At 44.3% G+C, this 22,832-nt stretch overlaps 1 long non-coding RNA gene across 2 annotated transcripts in view; it reads right to left on the bottom strand.

Moving 5' to 3' along the window:
• Window positions 1-12,431: 12,431 nt before the first annotated feature.
• Window positions 12,432-22,832, bottom strand: part of LOC137525750 (uncharacterized) — a 32,746-nt gene continuing 22,345 nt past the window's right edge. Inside the window, exons 3-4 of one of the 2 annotated variants that reach the window (XR_011022989.1) lie at window positions 22,473-22,704; window positions 12,432-17,452 (exon numbers count right to left, since the gene is read on the bottom strand). This is a non-coding gene — a long non-coding RNA (uncharacterized lncRNA). The remainder of the gene's footprint in view (window positions 17,453-22,472; window positions 22,705-22,832) is intronic. The other variant, XR_011022990.1, reaches the window with a different exon arrangement.

Raw genomic sequence — 22,832 nt, forward strand, 5'->3', positions numbered from 1 at the left:
CCCCTGCCTACATATACTGGGACATATACCCCCTGCCTACATATACTGGGACATATACCCCCTGCCTACATATACTGGGACATATACCCCCTGCCTACATATACTGGGACATATACCCCCTGCCTACATATTCTGGGACATATCCCCTTGGCTACATATACTGGGACATATCCCCCTGGCTACATATACTGGGACATATACCCCTGCCTACATATACTGGGACATATACCCCTGCCTACATATACTGGGGACATATACCCCTGCCTACATATACTGGGCACATATACCCCTGCCTACATATACTGGGCACATAAACCCCTGACTACATATCATATACTGGGCACATATACCCCTGGCTACCTGTTCTGGGGACATCTCTACCCCTGGCTACCAGTTCTGGGGACATCTATACCGCTGGACACCTATTCTGGGGACACCTATAGACCTGGGGCTACCTATTTTTGGGGAGCCACTGCTGTCAGATTGAGTGTATTTTGGGGAACTGCTGCCAGGTGAGAGGTGTCTACATATTAAGGGGGCATTCTGCCTATTTATGTGAAAAGCTGTCTATTTATGTGCCTCATGACTGCTGAATTTGTCTTGTTGCGGGCCTTATGGTTACTGACTTTGTCTTGTTGGGGGCCTCATGATTTGTTGGGGGCCTCAAGATTGCTGAATTTGTCTTGTTTGGGGCCTTATGATTGCTGAATTTGTCTTGTTGGGGGCCTCATGATTGCTGAATTTGTCTTGTTGGGGGCCTCATGATTGCTGAGTTGGTCATGTTGGGGGCCTCATGATTGCTAACTGCGAGACTATGGAAAAAGCTGAATCATCATCATATGAGACAATAGCATTAAACCTATTTTTTCCGCTTTTTAAAACAGAAAATGAAACTGGGAGGTTCTCAAAAAAATGAATAATTTTTTCAGGAGTATGATGGATGAAATTGTTTATCTTCACAGTTTATTTTTAGTTTAAATTGCTGTTGGCACCACTTTGTGATAGTAAAGTGACTTTGCAGTTTGGACACGACCTCCAAAAGGTTCGCCACCACTGTCCTAATCTAATGTCCCACCATTGCTTAGTTCATGTAAACTTGTCTCCACCCACGACCACACCCACATTCTGGTTCATGACCACCCCCATTTTTCCGCGCGGCCGTAGCTCCATTTTTTGGAGCGATACGCGCGCCACACAACACCAACCCAGATTTGCGGCGCGGTGCGCTACGCGCACAGCCCCGCTTTTTACTCCCCACTTTTTGCCCCCCCCTGGAAAATTTTCTGCGGACGCCCATGCTCCCTCCCCCTCTTATCCTATACATAGTCATGTGACTCCTTGTCTTCAGAGGAGCTTACACTCTAATCCTAGCATAGTCCTAGTCGAATGTCCTACCATATTATTATTATGTATTTATACAACAGTGACATCTTCTGTAGCACTTTACAGAATACTTAGTCATGTCACTGACTGTCCGCAGAGGTGCTCACAATCTAATCCTACCGTAGTCCTAGTCTAATTCCCTACCATATTATTATTATGTATTTATATAGCACTGATACCTTCTGCAGCACTTTACAGAGTACATAGTCATGTCACTGACTGTTCGCAGAAGAGCTCACAATCTAATCCTACAATAGCTATAGTCTAATGTCCTACCATATTATTATTATGTATTTATATAGCACTGACCTCTTCTGTAGCACTTTACAGAATACTTAGTCATGTCACTGACTATCCGCAGAGGTGCTCACAATCTAATCCTATCATAGCCATAGTCTAATGTCCTATCATATTATTACGATGTATTTATATAGCACTGACACCTTCTGCAAACTTTACATAGTACATAGTCATGTCACTGACTGACTTTAGTCAATTTAATCTTTGTAATCAGTAACCGTACCCTGATACTTAATTTCATCCGCTTTTCTATAATTCTGCTCTCAAATTCCTAGCATCACCCTAAGTTGCCCAAAAGCCTAGCCTTTAATCTTTTCTAACCGCCGCCTTTATGTTTCTTTTACCTAACTTTAATTCCCTTTTTTTTGTAAATGCATAACCCTGATCTATCGGTTTCCCTAACCTCCCTCCCCCCTTCTGATGACTCTATTCTAACCCTGCTGTTGTCATGGGGTGGCTGGTGATAGTGGTACACAGGGCCGGGCCGAGGCATAGGCTGGAGAGGCTCCAGCCTCAGGGCGCAGTGTAGGAGGGGGCACACAATTCATTCAGTTGTCATTCCTAATTGTGTATGAAGCAGAAAGAAATAAGAAAAGGGGATACATAGCAGTGACTGCAAGCCAGATAACTAGATATTAAGGTGTTGGGGAGGTTGTGGGCCCTGTGGCCCTCTTAGTCTAATAGCAATTCCGGTTCATAGATGATTTGTTTATTTTGTGGCAGGGACCACGTGAAGTTTGCGTTGAATTCTTTGAAGTTCTTAACCAGAACCAACTGAATCTGTTTTTGACTTATCAGATCTCAGATTCAGAGATCAATTTTCTTGATATTACTATCAGAAAAAACTTAAGGGGTGAATTGTCCACATCTATTTTTCGCAAACCGACGGCAGTTAATAGTTTACTCCAATATAAATCACACCATACCACGCAGTTAAAACGTAATATACCGACCGGACAATTTATTAGACTTCGGAGAAATTGTTCAGAACCTGAGGAGTTTGAAAGAGAGGCTGCCATACTCAAAACCAGATTTCAGAATAGAGGATATCCACGCAAGTGTATTGAACAAGCTATCAGGAGAGCCAGAGCCACCCCAAGGATTGAACTTTTAAGATCTAAGTATAGACCAAGAGACCAGAAAATTAGGATCACTACTCCCTACAACACACAGTGGAATCAATTATATCACCTATTGAAGAAGCACTGGGAAGTGCTAAGGAATGATAGTGATTTAAGACCTTTTTTGACAGAACACCCTAGCCTAACGGCCAAACGGGCACCTACATTAAAAAACATTTTGTGTAGGAGTCATCTGGAACGGCCAATTATGGGTACATCGATTAGGGGCAGTTTCCCATGCGGTAATTGTAATATGTGCCCCCACATGCATAGGATGTCATTTGTCACTAGTAAACATCATGGGAAGCGTTTTCCCATTAGGAACTTTATTAATTGTAAAACATCAGCTGTTGTTTATTTGATCCAATGTCCATGTGGGTGGCAATATGTAGGACACACGAGAAATGCCCTCAAATTACGGTTACAAAAGCATTGTTCGGTGGCCAGGTTAGCAGGGCGAGATCAGGCTGAGGGGAAGGTCCTCACAGTACTTGCCTCACATGCCCTGAATCGACATGGAGGTTCCTTGGAGGGTTGGCTCTTTTGCGGTCTGGAGACGATCAAAATGAATATCAGAGGAGGTGATGTTACTAATAGGCTCCTCAAGTCTGAACTACAATGGATATTTAAATTACAAACCAGGGCCCCAATGGGGCTCAACGAGGAATTTAGCTTTGGTTGCTTCTTACCGCAATGATTCCTATTTTGGACGATTTCTTCCTTTTGTATCTTCTCTTCTATCTTTATTAAGATCTCCTTTGTATAAAACAATAAGTGGGTGTCTCATCAGGTCCAATTTTGTTGTAGTCCTTGTCTAGAATGTTGTTAACCTATTTTTCTTTGTGTGTTATCTCTATTTTTGGCAGATATTTGGATGTTTTTTGTGTCCATCCTGATACTCTCGTCTATATGGGTCAGATTGGAGTATGAACAGAACCGGGGTTTGTATTCTTATACATTATTGGCATGTGTTTCCCTGGATGTGAGTACCAGGAACTCTATGACCTTAGTTGTAATATTTTGTATTATGTTCGTAAGGTGTATTGGTGGTTAAGGGTGACACTGTTTACACATGCATGATATCCGGCAGCCTGGTGTTGTAAGTATCACCTCGCTGCGGTTTGTAGTTTGCACAAATCACTGGCACACATAGGATTGTGTAGTGGGGGATCATCCACCTGGGGTGGTGTCACCCTGAGATTGATCACTACTTGGTGTGGTGTTCACACATTGGATTGTGAGGATATGTCACTGTTATTGTGAGCAACCATTTATATTGTTTGTTTTTTGATTTTTAGTATGTGGATTTCGGATTGCAATCCATCTACATGACAGTCACCATGCACCTGCAAGAATGCTTCTCATCTTTTGGACAGCTCATCCTCAATTCTATGAATCACTGATGCACACACTGTCTATTTACTGCATATATGTATATGCAGCTGTACATCGGTTTTGCACTTTGCACTTTATTGTAAAATGTTTTTCAACACATATGTTTGTTATTGGTTGATGCACGGTTTGCACTTTAGGTCTGTGCATACGCGTGTGTGTGTGTGCAGGCGCACACATACATGCATATACACATAGAGGTATATTTCACATAATAAATTCGGTTTTAGTGATTCTTGACACACCAATTCCCCTTTGATGACAGATGCCTTATGAATATTTTCATGGGTTTCTGGTTCTCTTATGTTGATTTGCATGCACGGATGGATATCTTTATTATGGTTATGTATTTACTTTCTCGGTTGTAGAACTATATACAGAATTAAATGTGTCTGCAGTTATAATGTATGACCACAAGATGGCAGCATTACAGGCTTTAGCCAGCTTACCATACCCATACATACGTATTGTCCCTTGTTCTAAATACGCGTCTGAATGGTGTATATTTACATATATTTTTTGACAGTTTATATATTGCATTTATTCCTCAGTGTTCTTTGTTCGCATGCCTCTGGAGGATTGAGCATATTGTATTTATAATGTGTTATGTGCATGTATTTATTTATAATACTCTGCGCTCCAGCATGAATTGTATATTTCCTGGTGTCGGCTGACACTACAATGAGGCTTGGTTCCGGCGGTGCGCCGGATGTTGCACATGCGTCCATGACGCGTGTGCTAGTCCGGCGGGGGGGGGGGGGGGCGTGGCCACGCCTCCCGATCGCGGTAGATCAGGTTCTTAAGGAGAGGTGCACAGATTGCACACTATCTCCGATGAAGGACGGATGTCCGACACGCGTTAGATAGGTACCGGGCCGGGCCTCTTTGTGTGGTCACCAGCACATGCAGGGTAAGGGTTATTTTTGTTATCTACTGCAGCCATGCAGATCTAATGCATTAATACTAGCCGGGTGGCCATTGTTCATTGTTTACAGCATTCTCTGTGTGTTTATTGCAGTTTGATTTATTGTTCTGAACATAGAGGGGAGCGTCCCTCTTACCCTGTGTTAGATATTGGATCTATGCATTTGATATATAGCCCACACTTGGTGGCCTGACTTGGTACATTTTTTTAATTGATTTTAATCAGCATTTCTCCTCAATAAAGATTATTTATATTAATATGGAGCTTGAGTTATGGGTAATTTTTGACGTCATGGATATCTATTCATTGTTATAATATGTGTTATTGTCCATAGACATGGATTTTTGTTGTTTTGCGTTAGTGCTCTATTGTTTCTGCTCTCACGACCTCCAAAAGGTTCGCCACCACTGTCCTAATCTAATGTCCCACCATTGCTTAGTTCATGTAAACTTGTCTCCACCCACGACCACACCCACATTCTGGTTCATGACCACCCCCATTTTTCCGCGCGGCCGTAGCTCCATTTTTTGGACCGATACGCGCGCCACACAACACCAACCCAGATTTGCGGCGCGGTGCGCTACGCGCACAGCCCCGCTTTTTACTCCCCACTTTTTGCCCCCCCCACCCCCACTGGAAAATTTTCTGCGGACGCCCATGCTCCCTCCCCCTCTTATCCTATACATAGTCATGTGACTCCTTGTCTTCAGAGGAGCTTACACTCTAATCCTAGCATAGTCCTAGTCGAATGTCCTACCATATAATTATTATGTATTTATACAACAGTGACATCTTCTGTAGCACTTTACAGAATACTTAGTCATGTCACTGACTGTCCGCAGAGGTGCTCACAATCTAATCCTACCGTAGTCCTAGTCTAATTCCCTACCATATTATTATTATGTATTTATATAGCACTGATACCTTCTGCAGCACTTTACAGAGTACATAGTCATGTCACTGACTGTTCGCAGAAGAGCTCACAAATCTAATCCTACAATAGCTATAGTCTAATGTCCTACCATATTATTATTATTATGTATTTATATAGCACTGACCTCTTCTGTAGCACTTTACAGAATACTTAGTCATGTCACTGACTATCCACAGAGGTGCTCACAATCTAATCCTATAATAGCCATAGTCTAATGTCCTATCATATTATTACGATGTATTTATATAGCACTGACACCTTCTGCAAACTTTACATAGTACATAGTCATGTCACTGACTGACTTTAGTCAATTTAATCTTTGTAATCTTGTAATCAGTAACCGTACCCTGATACTTAATTTCATCCGCTTTTCTATAATTCTGCTCTCAAATTCCTAGCATCACCCTAAGTTGCCCAAAAGCCTAGCCTTTAATCTTTTCTAACCGCCGCCTTTATGTTTCTTTTACCTAACTTTAATTCCCTTTTTTTTGTAAATGCATAACCCTGATCTATCAGTTTCCCTAACCTCCCTCCCCCCTTCTGATGACTCTATTCTAACCCTGCTGTTGTCATGGAGTGGCTGGTGATAGTGGTACACAGGGCCGGGCCGAGGCATAGGCTGGAGAGGCTCCAGCCTCAGGGCGCAGTGTAGGAGGGGACAATTGTGTATGAAGCAGAAAGAAATAAGAAAAGGGGATACATAGCAGTGACTGCAAGCCAGATAACTAGATATTAAGGTGTTGGGGAGGTTGTGGGCCCTGTGGCCCTCTTAGTCTAATAGCAATTAGTGTGTGACGGCTGGGGTGGGAGGGATGGAGGGGCGCACTTTGTTGTCTCAGCCTTGGGTGCTGGAGGACTTTTGTCCCTGCTTGTCCCTGTAAATCTGGCCCTACTGCCAGTGGGCACACAGGGATCCTTCACAGCATGCCAGCCCTGAGCCCAGCATCACTGCCAGCTTGGCCTGCATCATTGCAGCATAACCACCAGCCAGGCCGCAGCATAACTGCCAGCCAGGCCAGCACAGCATCACAGCCAGGTCAGGTAGCCCAGCAAGCACAGCATCACCGCAAACCCAGCACAGCATAACAGCCAGCCGAGCACAGAGTTTAGGCCAGCTGAGAATAAAACAGAGGCCAGGTGAGAAAAGTCTACCTATTTTAAATACTGTGTATTTATCATATTTAAGTTACACCATTGCTAGGTTCATGTACATTTGACCCCACCCATGACCACTCCAACTTTCTTGCTGCATAACCACGCCCATTTTATGGGTGCGCTACGTGCGCCGCACACTTCCTCTCCCTTGGTGCCCAGGATCTTCCAGGATCCTAGCAACGCCCCAGCAGTGAACCTGGGCACTCTGGCTGTCGCTCAGTTCAATGGGGGGCATAAGGCCACCACCCCTTTTCAAGCAAAATATTTGATTTCACTGGAAAATTGATTTAAAATATGATTGAGCAGCAATGATGGAGCATCAGTTTCCAGCAGATTTGATCACAGTGATCGAATCTGCTGTGGAAAATCAATTAGTGTATGAGCAGTGCACTATATACATTTGGGCTCGAGAAAGATATGGATTGGGGCTGGGACTACCGTAAAAGGGCCTCTAGGTTGTGTTTCCCCCCAAGCCAAAAGGTCCCAGTCCTCCCCTGACTTCATGTATTATCATAAAAAACAAACGCCCCTGCCCTAATTACTACTTTGTCCTTTCAGAGCCACATAGTGATTTTATTACACCAAGTTCAGCTGGTGTCTGTTCTGTTGGTGTTTATTATGAGAGAAGGGAGCAATCACTCTCTCTCTATCTTTTCCCTGCTTTACTACCTAAACAACACAAGACCTCCTAGTAAACCTCCACAGCCTCCTCACTCTGTCTGGAGAAATGCTTCCCTTCCACCCTACCTCACGGACCGAGACATTCTCCAGCAGTAATAATGCCACTGCACTTTCACCAGCTTTCTCATAGCTGATAGTGCAGACCACAGCATGTTCCTTCCTTTTGGCTGACAGCAGAATAAGGCTTGCACATCAATGCTAGGGGCTGTAGAGCGCCGCTCTCCCCTCTGTGCTAGTCAGTAGTCAGGACTCGGACGACACGCTGGGGCTGTGGCACACTCGGCTGGCTGCCTCTCTTCTATTTGCTGAAGAGAGGCCCCAACTAAAAAGAAGGCTACGGATTGGAGGGGGGAGAGAGAGAGAGTGAGGGGGCAGCAGTCTGAGACATATGCTGCGGTGACGGGATCTCTTCTAACCACGATCTCGGTGTCTGCTGCACATGCGCGCAAGACAAGCTGCCACGGCCAGCAATTGTTTACATTCTGATGGATGCAAATACTTAACCACTTGAGGACCACAGTCTTTTCGCCCCTTAAGGACCAGAGCCTTTTTCTCCATTCAGACCACTGCAGCTTTCACAGTTTATTGCTTCGTCATACAACCTACCATCTAAATGAATTTTACCTCCTTTTCTTGTCACTAATACAGCTTTCTTTTGGTGCTATTTGATTGCTGCTGCGAGTTTTAGTTTTTATTATATTCATCAAAAAGACATGAATTTTGTCAAAAAAATGACTAACTTTCTGTGCTGACATTTTTCAAATAAAGTAAAATTTCCTATACATTTGAGCACAAAAGTTATTTTGCTACATGTCTTTGATAAAAAAAAAAAAACATTCAGTGTATATTTATTGGATTGGGTAAAAGTTATAGCGTTTACAAACTATGGTGCCAAAAGTGAATTTTCCCATTTTGAAGCATCTCTGACTTTTCTGACCACCTGTCATGTTTCATGAGGTGCTAAATTTCCAGGATAGTATAAATACCCCCCAAATGACCCCATTTTGGAAAGAAGACATCCCAAAGTATTCACTGAGAGGCATGGTGAGATCATAGAAGATTTTATTTTGTGTCACAAGTTAGCGGAAAATGACACTTTGTGACAAAAAAAAAAGTTTCCATTTCTTCTAACTTGCGACAAAAAAAAAATGAAATCTGCCACGGACTCACTATACTCCTCTCTGAATACCTTAAAGTGTCTACTTTCCAAAATGGGGTCATTTGTGGGGTGTGTTTACTGTCCTGGCATTTTGGGGGGTGCCTAATTGTAAGCACCCCTGTAAAGCCTAAAGGTGCTCATTGGACTTTGGTCCCCTTAGCGCAGTTAGGCTGCAAAAAAGGGCCACACATGTGGTATTGCCGTATTCAGGAGAAGTAGTATAATGTTTTTTGGGGTGTATTCTTACACATACCCATGTTGGGTGGGAGAAATATCTCTGTAAATGACAATTTTTTGATTTTTTTTACACACAATTGTCCATTTACAGAGATATTTCTCCCACTCAGCATGGGTATGTGTAAAAATAGACCCCAAAACACATTATACTACTTCTCCTGAGTACGGCGATACCACATGTGTGGCACTTTTTTGCACCAAGTAAGCAGAAATTGATTTTAATTGTTTTTTTTTCACAAAGTGTCATTTTCCGCCAACTTGTGACAAAAAATAAAATCTTCTATGAACTCACCATACTCCTAACGGAATACCTTTGGTTGTCTTTGAGAGAGAAAGAGAGAGAGAGAGAGAGAGAGAGAGATGAATCTACCTGGCTATCTGGGGTTCTCTTTGGACAACTGTTGAACACGAAAGGCAAGGCCATGCTACATATCCTTAAGCAGTGGCTGGATGGTGCAACATGTCCTTAAGCAGTGGCTGGATGGTGTAGTGGTTAAAGGAGAACTGTAGTGAGAGGTATATGTAGGCTGCCATATTTATTTCCTTTTTAAGCAATACCATTTGCCTGGCCGCCCTGCTGGTCTACTTGGCTGAAGAAGTGTCTGAATCGCACCAGAAACAAGCATGCAGCTAATCTTGTCAGATCTGTCAAAATTGTCAGAAACACCTGATCTGCTGTATGCTTGTTCAGGGCCTATGGCTGAAAGTATTAGAGGCAGAGGATTAGCAGGATAGCCAGGCAACTGGTATTGCTTAAATGGAAACAAATATGGCAGCCTCCATATACCTCTCACTACAGTTCTCCTTTAAGGGCTCTGCCTCTGACACAGGAGACCAGGGTTCGAATCTCGGCTCTGTCTGTTCAGTAAGCCAGCACCTATTCAGTAGGAGACCTTAGGCAAGTCTTCCTAACACTGCTACTGCCTATAGAACATGCCATAGTGGCTGCAGCTCTGGTGCTTTGAGTCTGCCAGGAGAAAAGTGTGATATAAATGTTATTTGTCTTGTCTAATTTTTCTCTTGGATTGAGTCTGGATCTTGGACTAGTTTTGGCTAGTAGTGTTGGTGGTATAATGGATATGTTAGTTACCTACCATGCACTGAGACCTGGGTTCAATCCCCAGCCACGGTATGTAAGCTGGCTTTTGAAATAATGTAATTCCCTGGCAGATGAGACCCTCCTCCCTCCGGTAGGAGGGAATGGATAGAAGGGTAGAAGGGTGGAGGCAGCAGTCCCTTAACTAATTAGTGTAGGCAAACAAGTGAGTCAAATGGCATAAGGACCTTGCTTGGAGGGGGGGCGGGCCTCCAGCAGTAAGAGCAGTGTGTTTGGCATCAATGTGCCTGCTGACTGTGATGTAGAGGGTCAAAGTTTTGCTCAACAGAGCATTATGGGGAGAATCAAACTTCCGCAAAAGTTCGCCTGATGCAGGCGAACGCGAACCACCAAAGTTCGCTTGGAACCGTTCGCTGGTGAACTGTTTGCTACATCTCTACCTCTCCGTAAACAAACATTCTACAGAAATCACCTGGCAGGACTAAGGCCTGGAACCCACTAGCAGTACGTTACTAAGCGCTTGTGATTTGAAAAGCTCATGCTAATGTAATGCTATTGGTGTGGTCCCACCTAAACAATGCGATAAAAAAATCCCCCATAGCATTGTATTAGCTAGAGGTTTTCAAATCACTAGCGCTTAGAAAAGGCTGCTAGTGGGTTTCAGCCCTAAACTGTGGCTACCTTTGATAAATGTCAGAATGTAAATCGGGATGAGGAAAGATTTTACAGTGGGCAAGCACTGTCTGAATACAATTGCTCATTTTTTACAATATTCATTTATTCTGCTTTTTTTCCACTAGTTCTTCAAGTTTGTGGGAAATCTTAAATATGTCAACACACTGCTAAGTTTACAATATGATTGGATTTACCAAAATAAAATGAAAATAAACAAGACAACTAGTGTATGAAGAAACATTTATTTATATTACTACAATAGTTCCATCTTTTGATAACAACAACCTTAACCAAACAGGATTCATTTCATTGCAACATCATTTTAAAAGGACCCGCCAGCTACTCACAGCAGTAGTAGCCATTTTGTATCCGAAATTAAAAAGAGCCCGAGGTGGGCCCAAAAGAAAAAAAAAAACAAAGTAGGCTACCTGATCCGGGGGGGCTGAGCAGATCAGGTAGCTACAAAAACCTCCACTCCCATGGGCCACAATGGCCCACTTTCTCTGGGTCACGATGCTGTGCTGAGAGACCGTTTGTCTCTCACAGCATGCAGGGAGGTGGGGGAGTAGCAGGGGGCATGGCCAAGGAGAGTGAGCAGTCCAATGGCAGCTCTGGAAAACCAGCAGAAACACCCCTGGCGGGCATCCCTGTGTTTACCTCCAAGATAGCGACAAATATTGTTGCTAATCTCGGGCGGGCTTGGGATGTGCTATAGCACGGCGGTGTGGGGACAAAGAGGCATGTCATGAGGCAGGGAACATGCCTCTGTGTCCCATATGCCCATATCGGGTACGCTTTAAGACGTGACCGCTTGTTATGCATTTGTGTTTTGTAACATCCATTTTATGCTGATGGTAAAGCTTACTGGGGTTTCATCAATTCAAGTCAATTTGCGCATAAACCATTCATGTTATGCGTTCTAATGTACCTGAAATGAAGGGAGAATTTCTGGTGAGTTGGACATACTTCATGTGCTTTAGTGATGATCACCAAAGCTGCTTGTCTATTGGCACAGCATGGTTAAAGAAATATTCCACAATGTGTTAACAGAATTAACCAACAGAACACAATAAATAAAGTACCTCCTAGTTTTGAGAGATCTCTCTCTCTCTCCCCACATATCAAAGCTGGGCGCTGTCATAGCAGCAATGCTATGCTGGGCACGTAACGGTAATTTGGGGCTCCGGCGGCTGCCAGACCCCAAATTTCATCTCCCTCCGAATTGCTACAACTCGGAGGGGGAATATTTTTAACGCCGTCTTGGGGATTAGCGGCAGCAGGGAGAGCTGTGTACTGCGCCTGCGCAAGCGGCGCTGTCAATCACCGCCATGTGGGCCGGAGCAGACTGCGCAGTCCGCTCCGGCCCATGTGGTGGTGATTGACAGCACCGCTCGCGCAGGCGCCATACAGAGCGACCTGGAGGTCGCTCTAACGTCATCGCCGGGGACGGAACTGCAGCGATCGGCTGATGCCAGAGGTGCGGCGAGGGACATGCTGGGAGCTTGGGGCTGGAGGAAGCCCCCGGTAAGTAGCGTTTATTTTGTTTAAATATGCCTGATGACTCCTTTAAGTATCCCAGGGATTTCTTTTATATTTAACGTCTTGAGGACCAGAGCTTTACACCTCCCAAGTGACCAGGTGATTGTTTTTTGCACTGTAGTGCAAAACTTTAACAGTTTATTACAACTTAGTGCCCAAAATGAATTTTCTCCCCCCCAGTAGAGCTTTCTTTTGGTGGCATCTGATCACTGCTGCCATTTGTAAAAACAAAAAAACAAAAAAAAAATGTTTTTTTTTCATCCCTCCCTCCCCTCCTAAACTGGCCCTACACTACCAATCATACACTACATGATGCATACATAGGCATATGCCTATGATAGGGATTAGACTGTGAGCCCATCAGAGGGGCAGTTAAGTGACAGGGCCATTTTCTGTACAGCGCTGAATTTTTTGTTTTGTTTTTCACAATGCAGCCTGACAGCTCAGATTGCAGCGGCCTCCTCTGCGTAGTGCAGGAAACTCACGTTCGTGCAAGCGCTTGTTCCCTGCTAACCTTGCAAGAAGCGAGATGATGCCTTTCCATGTTAGGCGGTCCCCAGAGAGCCATGCTCCTATCGCCGATCGGCGGTTGGGAGCAGCTTAAACATCTACAAAGTAGGTTGAATGTTTTATGGTCTCTAATCAGCGGCAGCCTATTAAGTGCCCCAAAGTTAGAAAAAGGTCAATAGTTTTTGTATTTTATCTCTCCCTGCCCTCAGAAGTTGTATTCTTCCAAGAAACTTTTATGTCTGTAATTTGATTATAGGTGATGTATTCCAACAATCTACTGCCAAGACAAAATCTGTCATTTCCATGCCTACAAATTAACTCTGAGGCCTCTTGCACACTACATGCAATTCCGATTTGCAGTTTTTAATTGATTTTAACATGCGATTCCGATTCACGATTTTTAATCAATACTTTTTATGATTGTTAAGTGGTAACTTTTTGTTTTAATATCATCCAGGGAAAATCAGAATCACAATCACGGGAATCACGGGATGGAGTCAGTGCATCTTACAGTCCAAATAATAATACATGTTCAGATTGGCGCCAGGTGTCCCCCACAAATACCTTTATTTTGCAGCGTCTGCTGCCACCAGTACCAGTCACTATGCCAGGGGTGCCCTTCGACATCATAGATATGGCATGATAGGTGCATGCTGCTCCCATCAGCAGGAAGTACTCTGGCATCGGCTCACTGCTACTAAGGGAGTGCAGCATTTGGCACCAATGACGGAGATGTGGCCCCGCCCACAAAACTATTGGTTCCAGTTAAGAAAGGGAGTAGTGGGCGGCTGTGATTGGGAGGTCTGAGGCAGCACCTCTGCCTGATTGGTATATTGCTTCCTGAAATCTGTTGAAGACTATGTGCTGAACGAAGCGGCATGCACCATACTGGCTGCATGGCAGAGAGATGACACAGTAGAACAAATGACACAGGAGGACATGGAGACGAAGGAGGACACAGAGACAAATGAGGACACAGGGACAACCTAGGGACACAAGAGGTACAAGGAAGGCACAAGGAGGACATAATATATGGTGGCAAAAAGGTCCATAAGATGACCTTGCACCATGGACGCGGTATAGTACATTTTTTTCCCCCTCGTTTTTGTCCTCTAAACCTAGGTGCGTCTTATAATGCTGATCGTCTTATAGTCTGAAAAATACAATAATTGGGAATTACAGTGCCTTTGTAATATTTGGAATCATTTATCAATATAGGTGAAAAGAAAACATACAAAAGTGAAGTGGTTGAACCTACCAGCTGAAAGTAGATTGATTTTTCTGGATAGGCTGTTCCCATTTTTCTTTGCACCTTTCTTGGTAAACAAAAGTCCCATTATTACGTTTCCATTAACCATATAGACTTCATTTCTAATACGCATACATGAAGCCTTCAAGAATCTATGGTTGGCTTATTAGAAAAATTGTACGTGCACTTCTGTGCGCTACTCTGTGTGATATTGCTCAAAATGTAAACCATTATGTACAAAAGCACAGCCATATATTCTATGGTATGCTCGCCAATGCATTCTTTTATTCAACTAGTTGTGTGGATGTAACCAATATCCCAGTCATGTACAAGTGTAATTTTGCATAATTTGTTATGCTCTAGAGGAGTGGTTCCTGTGTCATAAGAAGGGAGGATACGAGGAAGTGTCCCTCCCCTAAAATATGAGCGACCCCTCCCCCGCAGTTACACCTGATATTTTGATGGTGGTCATCTTTTTTTGTCTCAGGATGAGAAGTGCGCTGTAATAACCAATAGCCTTAGTAACTGTGTAATATCTCAAAATGGCAAAATTCAAAGCAGTAGGAAACAGGCAGATTTTTACTCATTCAAAAATTAAAAGCAGTAAAAAAATATTGACATCTATGTTGTGAGACCATAGCTTTGAAACTTAAGCAAATTGCCTTTTTCATAACGTTCACCAAGCCTTAGGAGGTACATGACAGCTCCACTATGAATAGTCACTTCTGGCTAGTTTGGCAGTGATGGGTTGGGTCTACAAGCAGAAGGGATGTAAAGAAAGTGTTTCAAGTTATACAAAAAATATAATGTTGACTCCACAGTCACCAGCATGTCAACCATAGTAACAATATTTCAATGAAGCCCTTAATCAGAACTTGCATTTTCTCCATAGATTTAATGCAAAATTTACTATAAGGAGAAAAAAAGTTCCTCTACTTCCATGTGTATGGCAGCTATGCAGAGAACTATAGATTTGAAGTGCATTAAGTAACTCTTTACATCATGGGCAGCTTTCGGACACCTTGTACCATGTAGAGTAGGTATACCCAGCTGTAGTCATTAGGATGTTCAGGTTTTATTTTACATGACACTTTTGGCCACTGCGGAGTTCTTGATGTAAGCATTTCCATTCAGGGTCGGACTGGGACACTGGGGGCCCACCAAAGAAATTTCAACCTGGGGCCCACACATCCCATGATTGCAGTGAAAAAAGGGCGAGACCATACATCGGAAGGTGGGCGTGGTAATGATGTATTATGGACAGGGCCAAATGTACATGATCTTAGCAGCATTGTAATTCAGAGACACTGCTGCCCAGCAAAACTTTGCATAGAGTTCTGGCATTGTCCTATTATCTGCATTGTGTTATGTATCTTATTGCTATTACCTGTATTGTATCTATGGTCTGTTACCTGTATTGTTCTGTCAACCCTGTTATCATTGTCTGTAATCCTATTTATTGTACAGCGCTGCGTAATATGTTGGAGCTATATAAATCTAATAAATAATAATAATAATAATAATAATAATAGAGTCCCCTCCTTCAATATAAAGTAATGTCCTACTTTGCAGAGGTTGCAACCTCATCGGGGCCCTTGGGCCAAAGGGGCCCCGAAGGGCCCTCCCTCAACTACAGTATTACCTCTCTATTGGTCCTGTGCTCACAATAATCACTTATATAGATACTTTGAACAGTGGTAATCATTAACAAGCTATTTCCCATCCCTTTCTTGCACCTCTGACACTGTAGTTGCCATTGGCAGGTTTTGGTGCGTCGTATCAATTGTTATGTATAGAGTGCTTGGGGGGCCCCATTGTAAAATTTGCATCGAGGCCCACAGCTCCTTAGCTACACCACTGCTTTCAGCATGAGGGATTACAGCACTGAGAAGAGAATTTTTGTGCTGCAGGCAGCAATTGGAGCTCTGTTAGACAAGGAGGGTGGCCCACCAGAGACCTGGAGGCGGGGCCCACCGAGAGAAAAAACTGTACTACTGTGGCCCAGTCCGACCCTGTTTCCGTTGCATCAACCACAGATTCTTCCAATGGGATGTGGAACTTTGATGATTGTTACGGTGAACACAAAGGGACAAGACATTCTTAGTGTTACTCAGATGTTTCAGCAGAACAAGCTTTTCTTTGTATAGAGTTCTATGGCTTACTGGATTGATAGTTGCAGTGAGGTTCCTAGTTAAACTGAGAAATATGTAACATTAGCAGCTATTCTATAATTCTGTACTCTAAGCTACTCAGAAAGCAAATTCAGGAGTCTTAAAAAAAATTATATAGATTTAGCTAGGAAGCGAGGTTGATGCTGGTCTCTTGGCTTTAGCTTAACACCTCCCTGGCGTTCAATTTTCCCAGGACTTCTGTGCAAAAAGTGATCAAATGTATTTTTAAAACTTTTCTTTCCTGTAACTTGCCAAAATGTGTCAAGCAAGGGTCTAGTATACAGTGCAGGAGAGTATTGATGTGTATGCACGTTTATACTGTTCACAGCATGTTTTTATGGACGAATATATCTGTCCATACAGCTAGGGAGGTTAATGTTTTCAGTACTTAGAAAGTTCACAGTGTTTACTGGGGACAAAGGTTTTGGTTTTTTTGCACTCTAACTTGAGACAAATGAAAGTGGACAGGGGTGCTTCTTCTTTGGAAATGCTGAAATATCTGGCTTGAGGTGGATAAAGCTCCTACAGTTCAAAGGTTTGAACCCAAGTCTTCTCCTAGCTGAACACTAGGATGGTTAAGCACGTCAGCAGGTGCTCTCCATGACCCAAGACCCGTGCGTTGGGTTCCAGAGGTTTTTGGAATTGTTCTTTAGTTTGTGGGACATTTGGTGTTTTGAATCAGTGCTGGAGATTGGGTTTGATGGAGCCCATGAAACCTCTGGAGTTTCACCAGCACACTGCAGACTGGGGGCTCTGAGGCTCCAGCCCACCAGGTTTTACACCCATAATTCCTCAGGAATATCTGCTAGCGTATGTTCTATTGTTTGCTTGTCCAGCATACCCGAGAGAAAAGAGTTGCCAATCAGAGGAGTCATGCCGTTGCAACTGGTTGGGCGCATTATCATACTACCTTCGTCTTCTGAAGCTGGGCCACTTTCTACAGGAAGTTCATGACATCAGGATCCTGAAAGATATGATAACTGGTGAGGATCTGTTATATATGTACACAGCAGCATCAATACTAAAACACAAAACTGCTCGACAACCCAACAATATGCCGATGCCCACACAGGTGTCAAACTCCAGTCCTCAAGAGCCATATCCATGCCAATGTTTAGGACGGACTGAGAAATGTGTTCTAGTTGATGAACTGCACTTTTCCTGATTTAGTCCCATGAATTAATTTGAGCTGTGCCAAAAAATGTGTGAGGACTTCAGCACTTGAAGACTGGAGTCTGACATCCCTGCTCTAAGAGTATGGTTAATATAGTGGTGTCCAGTAAAGTGAGGCTGATCGCATACAGTTCAATGGAAATGATCAGTTTTCAAAAGACTTTATTGTTTTGACCAAAACCTTTGGGTCCATTCACACTGGTGTGGTGCAGTGGGTCATTTTACCGCATCTCACCGCTATGCTAATGAAAGCTTAAGTGTGCTTTCATACTGTATGCAATGCGCCAGAAGTCGCCAATCTACGCAGACAAACCAACGTTACCACGCGACCGCTGTGGCGGACTGGAAGTCATGTAAGTCTAAGGCGACGCAGGGTTTGCCACAATGTTGGCGTTATGATGTTGCGGCTCTAAAACAGGAAGAGATTGCAAGCGAGCACTTCCCATTTGGATCCCGGCCAGAAGAGGATTACCGCGTACTAACCTGGTAACCCCTGAAGGCCCGTTTTTGGCAGTGCGGCCCCTGGGCCGCATCACAAGGCTGCCACCAAAATACAGTCTGAAGCCGGCCTTACCGCAATCCTGCTACTGCACTGAAGATCAGTTTATAACTTTCTTTCAATTTCAATACAAAATGCTGTCAGGCAGGTTGGAAATTTTGATTAAATTTTCTGCAAATTAGGAACTTAAGTACTGCATTGAGCTACTGCCGAAAGTATGTAAAGTATCAGATTAGCATACAAGTTTTGTTCAGAATTGCACTTATGAGGCCCCTTTCACACTGGCGCGTTGCATTACCCTGTTTTGCTGCAGGCTAACGCTAAGACAATGCAAGTCTATGTGGCATTTCATACCTGACGGGTTGCAATGCGATGTACCGGAAATCTTCAATTTGATAAGCGAACAACAGCGCGCTAGGGGTCGGCTTGTGCGGTGACGTGCAGCGACCAGAAGTCATGGAAGTCTATGGCGATGTAGCTTTTTTTTATAATTTTTTGTGCGTTTGTGTTGAGACGCGAATGCGTGGAAGCGTATTGTTTCAATACACTTCAGCGCAGTTCTAGTTGTGGGCACAGGAAGTGCGCACTAGAGAGTCTCACTGCCTGCTTGGCTTGCACCTAGAAGGGAGATTAACACGCATTGTCACTGTAATCTCCAAAGGCTATTTTTACCATTGCGGTGCGATCATTGCACCACAGCGCAGCTATAATGCCAGGTGGCAGTCTGAAACCGGCCTGAAAGATTGTTTAAACTAGTCTTTCTAATTGAACTTCTTTTATAAGTAGTGAAATTAAAAGGGAACCTGAAGTGAGAGGGATAGAGACGGCTGACATTTATTTCCTTGTAAATTATGCACATTGCCTGGCTGACCTGCTGATCCTCTTGTCTAGAATACTTTTAGCCATAGACCCTCAACAATCATGCAGCTCTGAGGTTTCTGAAAAAAAATCTGACAAGATTAGTTGCATGGTTGTTTCAGACATTGCTGCAATTATAGAAATCAGCAGGATGCCAGGCAACTAGTATTGTTTAAAAGGAAAATAAATATGGCAGCCTCCATAGACCTCTCACTTCAGGTTCCCTTTAAGCCTATTAGCAGTTTTAGAATATCATAGCTGGTTGCCAATTGAAATTAAAAGTACGTTTTTCATAACAAGCAACCTATTTATGAATATATAATATAGTACATCCCATTAATAAACTGCTTATCATAAGCAGCATGTTCAGAGGACTGATTTAACTAAACCCCCTTCTCCATTCACTTCAATGAATTCAGGGTGCATTAGTGCAGGTGTTTTCTTGGTGGGGTCTGTCCCCTCACATCCCATAGGCAGTAGAAGTTCAACTTGAAAAGTAAAACAGAGCTGAAGAAAAAACATTTATCTGTACTTTTATAAATAGCAGCGCATTACTGCCTTCCATAGACAGTAATACTGCTCTAATTTACTGGTATGTCTGGTGGCCCCAATGCATCCCTGAGAGCTATAGTGCCAGATGGTCTCAGCCGACTGCATTGTTCTGCTTACCACTCCTGCTTGTAGCCACTCTGTCCTGCTCCATGCTATTATTCTCCCACCTCCTCTTCCATAGCAACAGAATGCATCACTTAACTGTGGTCTATCCATCTGTCTGTACAGCACTCATCCCTGAACGGTCGCCTGAGGGATCAAGTCCCATTCCCTACAGGCAACAGTATGTACATGTGAATGCACCTTTAAAAGCAAACCTGTGTCAAATGTTCTTAAAGGAGTCACCAGGGGATATTTAAGAAAATGAGTGCTACTTACCGGGGGCTTCCTCCAGCTCCAAGCTCCCAAGACGTCCTTCGCCGCAGCTCTGCCTTCAGCCGTTCGCCGCAGGTCCAACCCGGTCCCCGGCGATGACGTCAGAGCGACCTACAGGTCGCTCTGTACTGCGCCTGCGCCTGTCAATCACCGCCACGTGGGCCGGAGCGGGCTGCGTAGGCGGACCTGTGGCGAACGGCTGAAGGCAGAGCTGCGGCGAGGGACGTCCTGGGAGCTGGAGGAAGCCCCCGGTAAGTAGCACTCATTTTCTTAACCTTCTGCCGACCGCGTCACGCCAATGGTCGTGGCCGCGGCGCAGCCCCAGGACCACCTACCGCTGATTGGTGTAAAGTCCTGGGGCTCTGTTTTGCAGGAGATCGCGCGTCTCCTACTTGGGGGGGGGGGGGGGGGGGTGGGCGGAGCGACGCCCTGCCTTCAGCCTCCGAGCAGCTATTGCCGCTCGGGAGACTGTCAGACGGCATGATCGCCGTCTAATTACATGGTGCAGTGCTGCGATTAGCAGCAGCGCTGCACTGGGGACAGCCGTGTGACACAGCTGTCCCCCTGGGGGACAAGAGAGCGATCGGCTCTCATAAGCAGAAGCCTATGACAGCCGATCGCCATAATTGGCTGGCTGTGGGGGAGGGAATTTAAAGAAACAGGGCTTTTTAAAAAAAAAAAAAAAGCCAACCATAATATTTATTAAAAAAAAAATAAACATGGGGGGAGCGATCAGACCCCAACAACAGAGAGCTCTGTTGGTGGGGAGAAAAGGGGGGGAAAATCACTTGTGTGCTGTGTTGTGCGGCACTGCAGCTTAGCCTTAAAGCTGCAGTGGCCTATTTTACTAAGAATGGCTTGGTAACTAGGGGGGGGGGGGGGGGGTTAGCACTGCAGTCCTCAAGTGGTTAAATATCCCGATGACTCCTTTAAAAATGTAAATCTATGTACAGATAAAAGGAGTGATAATTAGGAGACCTGTTAGGTATTTTCTATTTGTGTGGCCTATAGGTTTTTATAATTAATATTTTAAAAGTCTAATGAGTGCAGGATGTCTGTACCCCAATGTTCGCCTGAGATCTTACATAAAAGAATAAAGAGAATCCAAGGCCAAAATGTATATATAAAAAAAATAAAATACTTGCCTAAGGCGTCTGGATCCTGATGTTTATGACCCCTTTGCTGCCAGCTGTGACCCTCTTACTCTGCATGGCCACGCTCCCCTCAGTGTACGAGCGGGGCCACATTATGTGGGCACATGGACGGCCATGCCTGTGCAGTAGAACAAGGCTGCGCATGCACAAAGATAAAAGCTGTGCATAAGTGGATCCGTGATACTGTATAGGCGCCGGAAGTACTGTGAGCCTGTGCCTGTGTACACGCCTACAGGCACCTACGTACATGGAGGGAAGCACAGGCGAAAGGCTGGAGCAGAGGGCCTTTTGAAGATCAGGAAAACCTTAGTACCATCTACAGCCTTCCCCCTACTGAGGTAAGTATCAAACTTGCATTTTTTTATGTGACTTCAGGTTTATTAAAGAGAACTCGAGGTGGGCTCTAGGAATGCTAATTGCACACAGAGTCTAGGTCTGCATATACTGCCCAGCCTCTGTTGCTATACTGCTCCCCCCTGTGCTCTGCTTGCTGCCCATAAATCATACGCCGAGCTTTCGACACGCAGCCGGCGGTTTACCTTTGCATCTGTCACTCTCGCGGCTCCCCCGCCTCCTCCATAGCGCCGTTTCCTGCCCACGTCCCTTCCCTCCCTGATTGGAGGGAAGGGACGCAGGCGAGGACAGAAGCTATGGAGGAGGCGGGGGAGCAGCGAGAGTGACAGATGCATAGGTAAACAGCCAGCTGCGACATGCGTGTCGACAGCTCGGCGTATGATTTATGGGGGGCAAGCAGAGCGCAGGAGGGCCTGTGGGGTATCTGTATAACACAGGCTGGGCAGTATATGCAGACCTAGCCTCTGTGTGCAATTAGCGTTCTTAGAACTAAAAAAAAAAAAAAAAAAAAAGACACCCAGAGTTCAGGACACTATTTAGAAACAGCTATTGCCCCTTTTACAGTCTATTTCCTCGTGCTGGTCTGCTGACAGCAATGAAGCACTGAACCCCTTCCAGACAGTTTTGACATTGTTGGGTTCCATTCAGGTCACTAACAAAACAATGAAAGTAGGAGCACTGTGTTACACTATTTAGGATCACATCAGTCAGAGAGGCTCTTACAGGCCCTCAACTCGCAGAAACACTTACACTGGTCCTGGGTAATCCTTTGGGGGGGATCCATACATCCACCACTCGTTACAAATTCCAGCACCTCTCATTGGTTTTGCATGGGCACGGCATATATCCTAGTGAGAAGATCTCCCACAGCAGGACTCCAAAGGACCAGTTAAGAGATTGGAAGTTAACTACACTATACTTTTATGGCCCAAAGACTAATATTATGTAAAGGAAACCCGGCCTATTTTTCCTTGCTTAAAGTGTAGCCCAGAAGATATATATATATATATATATCATACCTAGGCAAAGGAAAGCCTCCTGATGGTCCATGGATGGTGCAGAGGCTTCTTGTTTCTTCCTCAACCCCACGGTTGTCTCGAACGGACCCTCTGAACATATCCGACAAGGGCTTTGTGAATACGATCTCGTAGCCACACTCCCCACCAATGTAACGTGCCATTCCAAAGTCACCTATTTCAGCCACGTCCACTGCTGGTGTGAGTCAGAAGGCAGTTTCGGGCCGCGATATCCCTAGTGGACAACAAACCCAGGTAAGTGCACTATGTAAGGACTTTCAATCAGTTTATCTGACGGAACTGTATAGCTATACACTTAAAGAGACACTGAAGCGGAATAGTTTTTTTTATAATGATTTGTAT

The sequence above is a fragment of the Hyperolius riggenbachi genome, chromosome 7, assembly GCF_040937935.1.
Source record: "Hyperolius riggenbachi isolate aHypRig1 chromosome 7, aHypRig1.pri, whole genome shotgun sequence".
Classification (NCBI taxonomy): domain Eukaryota; kingdom Metazoa; phylum Chordata; class Amphibia; order Anura; family Hyperoliidae; genus Hyperolius; species Hyperolius riggenbachi.